This window comes from Echinops telfairi, unplaced genomic scaffold, assembly GCF_000313985.2.
Source record: "Echinops telfairi isolate 266 unplaced genomic scaffold, ASM31398v2 ScPeMD7_11;HRSCAF=52, whole genome shotgun sequence".
NCBI lineage: Eukaryota > Metazoa > Chordata > Mammalia > Afrosoricida > Tenrecidae > Echinops > Echinops telfairi.
Window position 1 is genome coordinate 9,954,049 of NW_022103908.1, and position 12,702 is coordinate 9,966,750.

Sequence of the window (12,702 nt, forward strand, 5' to 3'; positions counted from 1 at the left end):
CCCCCCGCCCCCGGCCAGAGAACAAAAATACAACAAATTAAAAGAAGTTTCTAACCATTTTCACCAAAATATATTTTCTGCTTTTGAAACTCATTCCTTGCTGAAGTGGATTCTTCTTTTTCACTGTTTATTGTCATTTCACTAGCAACAAGTTGGAAGAAGGGCACTTAGGAACATGTGCGATTGTTTGGTCAAACCGCAGCTGCCTGCGGGCTGTCCACACTGACCCCATCTGGAAGGCTGGCTACCAGAGAGCTCTCTCTTCCTGAATCTTCCTTTCTCAAACAATTTAGACCCATCTTTTGCACCCAGTCCTGCTGAGAGAGAAACAAAACACCATCTTTTCTCTGCAATCCACCGCCTTGGATTCAGACCTTGATTTACTAGAGCGTAAATGGAAGATGGGACCCCAAGCGTCTCTTTCCTGTTTCTCTCACAAGTTTGTCAACTGGGACTTAATATTGTTAATCTGCACACTCACCTCTCGGCCTCTCCCATTTCTCTTGAGAGGAGGAGGAAGGCGGAAAAGAACGGCACTTAAAAAGTGTGCTACTATTGAGTCAGAAGGGCTGCATCCCTAAGTAGTGACTCACTGAGCTGAAGGGCATTTTCTTGCCTAATAAGAAAAAGCAAGTGACCAAATACACACCTGCTCACAGGTAAGTAAGGAATTTAATGATCCCCAGGACTGCAGCTATCATAAACTAAATATGCAAACCTAGGGCATCTGCGCACATTTATGTAATGTTCTCAAGATTTCCATCCTGGCTTCTGGGACCCCTCAATCATTTTCCCCAGGGTCAGTACTATCTACCTGACCCACCAGGTGGCTGTCATTTTCCAAATGGTAGGAGGAGATGACAATATACTCGGGAAATTTGAACTTGGTGGTTCAAGAACATCTTTGTCTCACTGTCTCCACGCTGATAGCTTCCAATGTTACTTGGGTCAAGTCTGGTTCACAAACTTGCTTAGCATAGGTACATCTTCTGATGTTTTGGGAAGGCATTGTGTACTAATTATCGATCTTATTTCTGTTTTGGTTTAGACCCCTGTGTCACCAAGATATAAGTCATGGGCCAGACATGCCACCTTTGCTTTCGCAGGGTACCGGAGAATTGTTTTATTGACTCTCAGATCTCTCTCTCCAGCTCAGCTCATGCTTCCCCGAGATCCATACACAGCAATCGGTGGGAAAGCACAGGGCATAAAGAATTTCTGGAGGCAGATTGCTTGCGGCTGAATCCCAGCTCCTTTATTAACTAACTTTGTTGGATGGGATACGTTATTTCATCTCTCTGTCCCTGCTTCCTGCATGTGTAATCATATTGTGTTCCTTCAAAGGACATGTTAACATCTTTGATATAGGGATATCTTGTTATTGATGGTACTTTAGATTTGATCAAATAAACTAAGAATGTCTTTGAGGATAGTCACAAAGATTAAATCTGTAAAAACATACAATTTATAACATCTTACAGATGTTGAACTCTTAGTAAATGCTAGCCAATATTACTGCATTGATGGGAGGGTGCTGTGATTTACTTCACATGGCTCTTCTAGCCAAACTCTTCCGTCAATCCCACCAAAGGGCTGGGTGGAACCATGCCGATTGGCTGCATTTCCTCTATCCCCGGTAGGTGGAGGTCGGAGAAGCCAGGGAGGATGCTGCTAGGATGATAGGATTCTGCTGTGAGGGGTTGTTATCCGAGTTCATTGTGGTTATAGAAAGTTAGAACTCTCCGAGGGGCCTTTCCGAGGAAAGAGCCACCACAAATCCACTGCAGGAAAAGGAGGCCACACCAGAAAAAGGATGAGGACTAGAAGATACTCAGGCCACGCAGGTGGTGAGCAAAGAAGCTGAAGCAGAAAGAAAAAAAAAGTGATAATTTATTTTAAGGATCGAAAAGAAGTATCCCTGTAGTGTATTTAGCATAGTGGTTATGTAATGGGCTATTACCCCGAAGGTCAGAAGTGTAAAATCACTAGCCACTCTTCGGGAGAGAGACTAGGCTTTCTACTCCCAGAAAGAGGTAGAGGCTCAGCAATGCACAGAGACAGTTCTACCCTGTCCTCTAGGACAGCGGTTCTCTACCTTCCGCATGCCACGACCCTTTCATACAGGTCCTCACGTGGTGGGACCTCCCCAACCATAACATTATTTTCGTTGCTACTTCATCACTGTAGTTTTGCTACTGTGATGAATCGGGCAACCCCTGCAAAAGGGTCATTCAACCTCCAAAGGGGTCGTGACCCACAGATTGAGAACCGCTGCTCTAGGGTCACTACAAGGCAGAACAGACTCTACAGAAACAAGTTTGGATGTTTGTAATAGTATATTTTGCCATAAAATGTAGCAAAACATTTAGGAATGTAGCAAGATGTAATGTTCCCTTTTATGTCCCAATAAATGTTTTTTGGTTTTGTTTCTTTGTTTTTTTCATTTGTGTGAAAAACAGCGACAAAAACTTGGAACTCTAACTGCAATTGTTTTCTTGGTTAATGCCAATCACACAAGCTCCCCAAACAGAACAAAACCCACTACCATGGAGTCAATACTGACTCCTAATCACCCTCTGTGGTTTCAGACTATAACGCTTTATGGGAAGACAAAGCCTATTCTTTCTCCCTCGAAACTGCTAGTGGCTTCAAACTGCCAACCATTTGGGCTGTAGCCCAATGTACAACCACAGCACCCCAGGGGCTCCTAGCTGAAAACAGGAAAACGATCCCTGGTTCTTTCCTCACCTTAATCTGCATCCAATCACTTAATAAGTTTCCTTAAATGTACAACTTGTATATCCCTTATCTTTCCTCATCTTACCATGCACACGGTCACCTCTGGCCATCAACTCTGACCTAGAATAGGGCAGCCTCCAACCAAACTTCCATTTTGTCTTTAAAGTCTTCTTCATAACATGAAAATCAGATCACATGGCACCCTGCTTTGACCTTTTTGGTGTTTCCCCAGGGCCAACAAGAGGTCCAAACTCATTGATGTGAATTACAAGAGGCTTTAAGAACGTGGTCAGCCTCCGCTTCTGCTGCAACCTTCAATCATCCTATGCCACATCCTTACATGTCATTGGCCACTCCCTGGACCCTCCTGTGGACGAATGTCTCTAGGATGCCCCCTCTACCTAAAGCATTCATTCTTCCTCCAACCAGTTACTTATCCTTCAAAACTCCCAAAGCTGTGACGTCTTCCTCCCATTTCCTCTTCCTCCCATTCCCTCTTCCTCCTAGATACTCGAACAGACTCTTCTTTTCAAATTATTCATATTTCCACTAGATTTCTCTTAAATTCTTAATATTATTTTTCCGCCCTTGTTGATGTAGTGGTTACGTGTTAGGCTGCTTTAACCACAGGTCAGCATTGTGAAACCACCAGATGCTCTCTGGGAGAAAGAGGAGGCTTTCTACTCCTTTAAAAAGTTACAGTCTCAGAAGCCCACAAGGGCGGTTCTAACCACCTCTCCCCAACCACCAAAAAACAGAAAAAAGCTCCACTGGGTGGAGCTTTCAAAGTACGCATTTTCCCCACCAACTAAGCGTAGCAACTCACTCTGAGTTAGTGCACCCAGTGGCGTTGCTTAGGAAGGGTCTTTCTGGTAACAGTGAAATTTTTCATAAAAGCAGTTTTGCTGGAATCACATTTTTGGTGATGGCTGATTTAAAAGAACAGCATGTGACTGTGGAATTATGTTTCCTACTTGGAAAAATGCTGCAAAAACTGCTGCGATGTTGAACAGAGCTGATAAGGACAGTGCTAGAGAAAAAACTCAAGTGTACAAGTGGCTTTCTTGTTTCAAGAAAGGGGAAATATCGATTGATGACTAACCTCGTTCTGGATGTCTGTCAATTTCCTGAATGGACAAAAATGTAGACAAAATCCATGCACTTGTGTTCGAAGAGATGGGAAAGTGCTTGGGACTACCTTGGAGCTCGGCTCAGCGAATTTTAATGGAAGATTTGGGAATGAGAAGGGGCATTGCGAAATTCGTGCCTCGGGTTCTCATTAACCAGGGAAAAGAGCATCAAGTAGAAATAGGATGTGCTTTGAAAGACTAGCTCCAAAGAGACCCAGACTTTTTTCCACCCAAGGTCACTACTAGTGATAAGACATGGTGCTAGTCTTACAACCCTGAGAGCAAACCTCAAACAAGCCCATGGAAGATGCTATTGGTGCCTCATCCAAAAAAGCTCATCGAGTGAAATCAAAGATCAAGACGATGCCCATCTGTTTATGTGTTGTGAGGGGGTAGTGCATTTGGGATTCCCTCCACAAGGTCAGAGTGTTAATCAAGCTTTTTATTTAGAGGTTCGGAAAAAATTGTGTAACAGTGTATGACAAAAAAGGTCTGATTTGTGGCAGGCAGGGAACTGGTTTTACCACCACGACAATGCACCTGCTCACACAACCATCTCAGTGTGCCTTTTTGGGCAAAAAGCAGCATGCCTCTCTTGCCTCACACACCTGACTCACCTGGTCTTGCTCAGTGCAACTTCTTTTTGTTTCTGCAAATAAAGAGGGACATGAAAGGACAGCGATTTGATGACATACATAGAAGAGGTGAAGAAAAAAAATGAGGGCGGTGCTGTCAGCCATCCAAACAGATGAGTTTGAAAAATGTTTCCAAGAATGGAATTGCAGATTTGACCAATGTATTAAGTGTAATGGAAAGTACTTTGAAGGTGATAAGGTTGCTTTGTAAAAAAATTTAAATATATAGCTTGGGGAGGTGCGGATCCGGTTTTTGTTTTTTTTTCTTTTTTAACATTTTATTAGGGGCTCATACAACTGTTATCCCAATCCATACACACATCAATTGTGTAAAGCGCATTTGTACATCGTTTCTCCAAACATTTTCTCTCCGTTGAAACCCCCGACATTAGGTCCTCATGGATCCGGTTTTTTTGAAGGGTACCCCTCCGATATGATTGCTATGAGTTGAAATCCACTTGATGACAGAGAGTTGGCAGTGAGCTCTTCAAACTCATATTTCTGTATCCCTAGTATTTGGCCTTTTCTTGTCACATAGCAGATAATAGAAGACTAGTGAGTGAATGAGGAAGTGCATTGTACCCACAGGACACTGTATATGGCAAACTATTGAGAAAGCTACAAAGAGAAAAAATGGAAAATAAGATTATCTGGGTGAAAAAGGGTACTGATGTCTTTCTTTTTTGCTCTGAAAGTTTGTTCTCCAGCAACATACCTTCCCATATTCCTTTCCTCAAAAGGAATCTCACTCAAACACACAATCCTGTGATGTGATGCCCAGAGGCCAAGATACAGAGAAAGTGCTTTTCCCAATATTGACACCACTACTCTCTGTGGGCACCTGATAAATGACTGGTGTTCTTGCTCCTATTATAAGATAATATCCGTTAGTGTACCACCCTGCTTTTATTGAAAAAGCAACAAACATGCTCAAAATGCTGTTCTGAATAAAAATCGCCTATGTGGTCATCATAAGACAATGGGCGCTTTGGACCAGGACCAAACCTCGGTGCATCACCCAATTCAGATTGCTTCTTAAATGACCGGTACTTACTGTGAACTGAACCCTGCGTAAGTGTTTGTGCAGACTTCCAACACAATCCCACCCCATATGTGCTCACACATTAAATGCTATGCTCTTAAGCTCACATGACAAAAATCGTGTACCAGGAAAGCTCATTTTCCAGTTCCACTTAGGGCTTCTTTTGTGGTGTGGAAGAAACACAAGGAGCAGCAAATGTTTGACACCTCTTTGTTCATATTTTACCATGATACATTTCAGTTAAAAGGTTGCTCCCATGCTGTTCCACCAACACGTTAGACCAAAGTCCCCTCAACAAAAGCTTGTTTGGCAGTAATTGACCAAAGGCCATTAGTAACTTCAGACAAAGTGCCAAGGGGTTCAAATTATTGACACTTTTCAAGCACAGGCCAGGAACTCATAATGTGGAAGTAGAAAATCATAACAGGAAATTCTCTCCTGCTTTTTGCAAACAACAGATGCATAATATGCCCTAGCTGGTTTAGACAAAAGAACTGACACACCCTGTAGATTGGGCTTTATCAGGCCTCCTAATATGCATATACTCTTTTGAGGGCAACATAGTGACAGGTGTGGATGGAAGTAGCAGCATGCCCATTCTTGAGGGGGAAGAGGGTGGGTTATTTAAATCTCCATAGTATCCACCTGTACAAAGGAATCCATGTAGGTAGATCATAACACATTATGAATATGATTGTGAAGAATGGGAATTCTAGAATACTTACTTATGCTCATGGGAAACTGAACCAAAACCAGGAGGAAAGTCATTTGAACAGAGCAAAGGAATACAAAATTATTGAAAATCTGGAAGAGTGAGGGTTGCATCCTTTTAAATGCTGATCAAATAATCCAAGAAGATGGACTATATGAATACTGTGTCATTGGGATTAGAGGAATGCTCATTAATAACCTGTGATATGCAGATAATACAGTCTTGCCGGCTGAAAGATTATATGGAGAAGACTTAAGCACTTACTGAGGAAGATGATCGCAGTTTGCATTATAGTTCATCATGAGGCAAACAACTGGACCACTAAGCGACACCCTGATCAAGGAGAGTGACGTCATCAATGGTTTCCTTCACTTGGACTTATCATCAACGCACATAGAAGCATCCAAGAAACCAAGTTGTGTGCTACACTGGACAAATCAGCTGCAAAAGACTCTTTAAAGTGTTTAGAAACAAAATTGTCACCTTAAGGACTTAGATGCACCTGCCCCAAGCCATGGTCTATTCAATCATCTGAGATTCGTGTGAAAGCTGGCCAATGAATAAAGAAGATTGAAAAATAATTGATGCCTTTGAATTATAGTGTGTCAAAAAGCAGTGCATGTATCATGGACTGCCAAAGAACCAACAACTCTGTCTTGAAAGAAGTACAACCAGAATATTCCTAAGAAGCCAGGACAGTGAGATACTAGCATGTGTTGTCAGGAGAGACCAGTCCCCGGAAGAGCACCCCACGCTCGGAAAAGAACAAGGACGGTGAAAAAGAGAAAGACTTCAACCAGATGGGTTGACACAGTGGCTGCAACAAGAACTCAAACATAAGAACGATTGTGAAGATGACACAAGACCTTCTGCTACACTTAAGATCACTATGTGTTGGAACCAACTTGACGGCACCTAACCACAGCCAGAAAGAAGAAAAGATCTGTCTTGGAAGAAGTATAGGCTGAATGCATCCGAGAATCCAGGATGGCAAGACTTCTTCTCATGTACTTGGGATGTGTTATCCGGAGGGACCAGCCCCTGGAGATGAGCATCATGCTTGGTAGGTCAGAAAAAATAAGGAAAGCCATCAAGGAGCTGGATTGTCACGGAGGTTGCAACCAAGGTCTCAAACATAACAATTGTTAGAATGGTGCAGAATCAGGCAATATTCCGTTCTGCTGTACATGGATGGGGTTGCTTTGAACAAGAGCCAACTCAAAGGCACTGAACAAAGGTAGTAGCAAACTATCGAGTTCTGATGGCACCAGGGTTGAGAGCGGGACAGACTGCTAAATGAAAGGTCCGTGATTCAAACCCACACAGACCTGGTGATCAGCCCCCATAACCATGACGACCGAGGAAACCCTCCGGGGCAGTTTACACTTCATCACACCTGGTTGCTACCAGTCAAAAACCAAGAGTTCAGCACCCGACCACCGAAGCGTAGGACATTCTACAAGAAAAAATATTTAAAAACCGACTGCCTTCAAGTTGATTCTGACACCCAACAACTCTACATCACCCAATGGGTGATGAGACTGTAAGTTTCACGGGAGCAAGAAGCAGACTCTTTCTCCCAAGGAGCAGCTGGTAATGCTGACCCTGCAGTGAGACACCCAACGAGCAGCCCACTGCACCACCAGGGCTCCTCTATGCGACGATAGTTACTTTGTTTAAAACGCAAAACAAAAAAGTCATTGGCCATAATACACATAGTATACAATTCAATAGGTCAATCATGTCAAGGAGAGTTGTACAAACATTACTAGAATCAGTTTTAAACCTTTCTCTTCTTTTTTGTACTCATTGTTACTAACTCCCCATTTCCCTTCAACCTCCTCCCCTGCCATGCCCCTAAGAAATCATTAATTCAGTTACTGCCCCAAATTTACCTATCATAGATTTCATTTACAGAAAAACATACCCCCGCAAAACCAAACTTACAATAGTCACAGAGAAAACCCTCAATCAAAAAGCAAGTAGAAAATATTAAAAACTAGAACAAATTTCAAATGGGTCATAGAGTATAATTGTAACTTTTTATCATTACTTTTACCACAATTCAAGCTCTTTCTTATCTCAGGGTCCCATACCAAAAGGAGATAATTAAATGACAGCGTCCCTAGAGTGACATTCTCTAGGGCCATGCCTTAAAACCACATTCTTAGCAAAGTAATTATGTCATCAAGCCATAGTAGCCCATGCTGAACCCCCTGGCAGTTCCAGTCGGAAGCACCCCATTGCTTCGAAAGAATCCCAGAGAGGTCTTCTACATTCCATTCTGTGGTCAATCATACTGTACTTTATTGCCCTTTAAGTTGTCCTAATCATACAAAACAGGCCCCGGTTGCACAGTCGGTAAATGCTCAAAAACACACCAGTTGACCAGTGGGAGACAACCCTGAGGACTCTGCTCCTACAGAGATTACAGTTTAGGAAACCTCCTGGGACAGTTCTACTTTGTCGTGTAGGGTGGCTAAGCATTGACATTAACATGAGAGCACACGACAAGGATCGTACAGAAAGGAGCGCTGAGGCACACGAGACCCAACACTCAGCTGCTAAGCAAATGGCAGCCAATTCCAGTTCACTCAGCAGCCCAGCAGAAGGAAGACCTGGCAATGTCCCTGAGTGATCGCAGTCAAGAAAACCCTGTGCAGCAGTTCGACTCTCGCGCATGCAGGTACTCTAAGTCTGAGTAGACTTAGACAACAACAATCACACAAAAGAACGTTTTAAAAAAAAAAAGCCCTCACTAACACCAGTCAATTCTGACTCATCGGGACACCTCTGGGTTTTCTCCTTTGGAGTGGCTAGTGGTTTCAAACTACTGAACTTGTGGTTAGCAGTCCAATGTATAACCACCACACCACCAGGGTTCCTTAAACAGACTCTCTCCAAGTCAGAGTAGTTCCAGACCAGACCAAACCCCCTGTCATCCACCAGTGGTCCTCAAACGTTTTCAACAGGGGGCGAGTTCAATGTCTCTCAGACCCTGAACAAATTCCTATGCACACTGCACATATTTTGAAGTAAAAAAAACAAATGGGCAAAAACACCCGGCGGGCCGGATAAATGTCCTCAGTGGGCCGCATGTGGGCGGCGGGCCGTAGTTTGAGGACCCCTAATAGACAATTCTGACTCACGGTGACCCTCTAAAACAAGGTGTGCGTTTCTGAAGCTGTTAACGCTTGAAGGGAATAGCAAGCTTCGTCTTTCTCCCTCGGAATGATTGGTGGTTCTGAACTGCTGAGCTTGCAGTTAGCAGCCCAACATGGACTCACTACACCACCATGACAAATGGTGAGTGCTCAGCTATTAGCCGGAAGGCTGCAAGTACAAGTACATTGAGAGGTGACTCAGAAGAGAGGCCTGAGCTCTGCTTCTGAAGCATCAGCTCCCAAATCCTACGGAGCACTCTTGTACTCTGGCGGTGAGTCAGAATTAATGCCCACAGCAACTGGATTGGTTTTGTTTTAATCACCCAGAAGGTTGTTCCATTTGTATTTAAAGTGCAATTTCCATCCAGAAGAGTGGGGTGGGGGCAAGGTTTTACCTTTAAAGGATGTTGAACCAAATAGACTTCAGACTAGGAGGGGCAGCTCTGGGAATTCCCCTAGGACCAGTGGGGAGATAGTCATCAAGTTCAGTACACAGACCTGGAATTATGTATGTTTTTCCTCTTCGTTTTTCTAACTTGTTTTCTTTTTGTTCTTTTCTCGTCATTGTCAGGCTGCCAACTTAGATAAGATGGGCATAGGAAGCAAGCTTGAGGAGAAAGCAACGGGACCGATGGTCCCTGAGAGAATGGGGGGACAAGGAGGTAGGGGAAGGGTGCGGTGAGAAATGCCATACACAGGGAACAACTAGGGAATTAAAATAAACAACAAAAGGACGTAAAGATCTTGGAGGTGTCGGAGCAACAGCAATCTACCTTAGAGGAATTACTAAAAGGCGGAAGTAGGGCAAGCATGATGGTGGGGCAGGAGGAAGGTAAAAAGGAACCAGAGGAACTATCTAGGAAGCAAAGCTATGGATAGAGGTAGTTGTTCACATATGTAAATGCATTAATTCATAAAAATAGAGTTATTAGCCTACATACATATATTTGTATGGAAATACACTGAGGTTGTGGATGGACTTCAGGCCTCTGCTCATACCCTCTCTCAATGCATGAACACTTTGTTCTAATAACCTGGCATTCTGTGATGCTCACCCTCACGGCACAATCGCTGAAGACAAAATGGGTGCATAAGGAAAGGTAGTGAAGAAGGCGGGTGGTGGCTGGCTACCAAAAGATATAGTATCAGGGGTCTTAAAGGGTTTAAGTTAAACAAGTGGCTATCTAGCAGAGAAGCAACAAGCCCACATGGAAGAAGCACACCAGCTTGTGCATTCACGAGGTGTCATCAGGATCTGGTAACAGGCATCAGAAGACCCAAAGCAGACAAACAAACAAACAATAAAAAACATTGCTGAGAACGAAGGGTGTCAGAGCAGAGATCCAAAGCCCATCCGTAGAAAATGGGACATCCCCTCACAGAGTGGTCACAGGGAAGGGATGAGTCAATCAAGGTGCAGTAAAGCACCAATGAAACACACAATACTCTTCTGGTTCCTCATCCCCCACTATCATGACCCTAGCACTGCCTTTCACTGCGGGCTAGACTGAAGCATGTGGACAGGTACTGATAAGACACAGAGCTCAGGACACACGGAATCCAGGAACAGGAATGGTAATAGTGATACCAGAAAGGTAGGGAGAAGGTGGGAAGGGAAGGGGAGGAAGGGGGAACCAATCGTGATCGACATATAACCGCACCACCACCACCACCACCACCCCTACCAGGAGGATGAGCAACAGAAACCGGGGGAAGAAAGACAGCAGCTGGTGTAAGATATGAAAATAATTATAATTTATCAAGGGGCCACAAGGGTGGGCGAGGAGGGGGTAGAAGAAGAGCTGACATCAAGGGCTCAATAGAAAGTAAATGTCTAGAAAATAATGATGGCAGCATATGTACAAATGTGCTTGACACAAGAGCTGTAGGAGCCCTCAATAAAATGTTAAAAAAATGATGTTGAGCCAGATTCTAATAACAGAACTGTTATTTCCTGAAACATTACCAGATCTCATATACTTCCCATTCTCCCTCCTCCCTACTCCCCACTCCAGAACATAGAGAATGACTCTTTCACCAGATGAAACTAAGCATGACCATTTGACATGCTTTGATCCATGTAATATGAAGTGGAAATGGCCTCTACCACTGTGGAGCAGAGACTTTCAAAGTTAGGGTGGGATTCTCTGTGCTCAGCTGCTCTTCCACAGTCATTGTAGATGTGAAGGCTGGTATCCGGGTAGCCCAAGACTGAAGGGTCTATAAAATTGTACCACCACATGCCAAGTCATTTGAACCAAAGTGGACTTTGTTTATCAAGCTACTGAGAGGTTGTGCTATTTGTTACCCTAGCATCCCCTAACCTATGTAGATTAAGATAAGTAAAAGCAAGAATAATGGATGTTGGAAAATGGACCTCACATTTGAAGGCTCTATAATCCCACTGACCTCCAGTCAATTCTAAATCATAGCAACCCCATATTAGAGTCCAGCCGAGAAGAGTCGAGACGAGTCGAGTAGAACTGCCCCATGGGGTTTCAACGGATACAATCTTGAGCAGGCAGCGACCTCTTTCTCCTGTGGAGATACTGATGAGTTCAAACCCTTCTTGGTTAGCAGCTGAGTGCATCACCACTGTACTACCAGGACTCCTCATTGGCACCCCCTTAGTCACCAATGAGATGCTGAAGATTGCACAGTCGTCTCTAACTCAGAGAAGCTTATAGTCTGCTCCTTTAATGAAAATTAGAAATGGAGTGTTTCCATTAATAGCAGATTCAAAGAACACAGCAAACCATCTTGCCATGGTTCATAATTTTCACGATAATTAATGTTCTATATGTGTGACAAGAAACTTGAGCCTCTTCCTAGCATCATTGTAATTATGAAGCCAGCTTAAGTATATAATTAATTTAAACACAATCCTGCCTCAGCATCACCACGTTGGCTCCTAACTCATAAAAACCAAAATCATTAGCTTTTTCTGCAAAAGCGTACTGGGCTAGGAACTGAACAAATTGTTTTGGCATCCTTCCTAATATTTCAAAAATTAGGGAAAATATTTTGGATCCAGAAATATGAAAATGGGTTTTCTTAAGCTGCTGTAATACGGGTGCACTTCTGTGGCCCTAAAGAACACTAAGTCCTCTGAAAATAGTTGTAATACATATTAAAATGATAGGCTTTAGGACCAATTTTCTTCTTAGATTTCATCCTTTGAGAAGTGAGTAGGGCCCTCCCCCGAGAAGAAGTTATTTCAAAGGATGGCACTGAATCTGCAGCTTCGGGAGAAGGATATATCTGACCAGAGCACACAGGA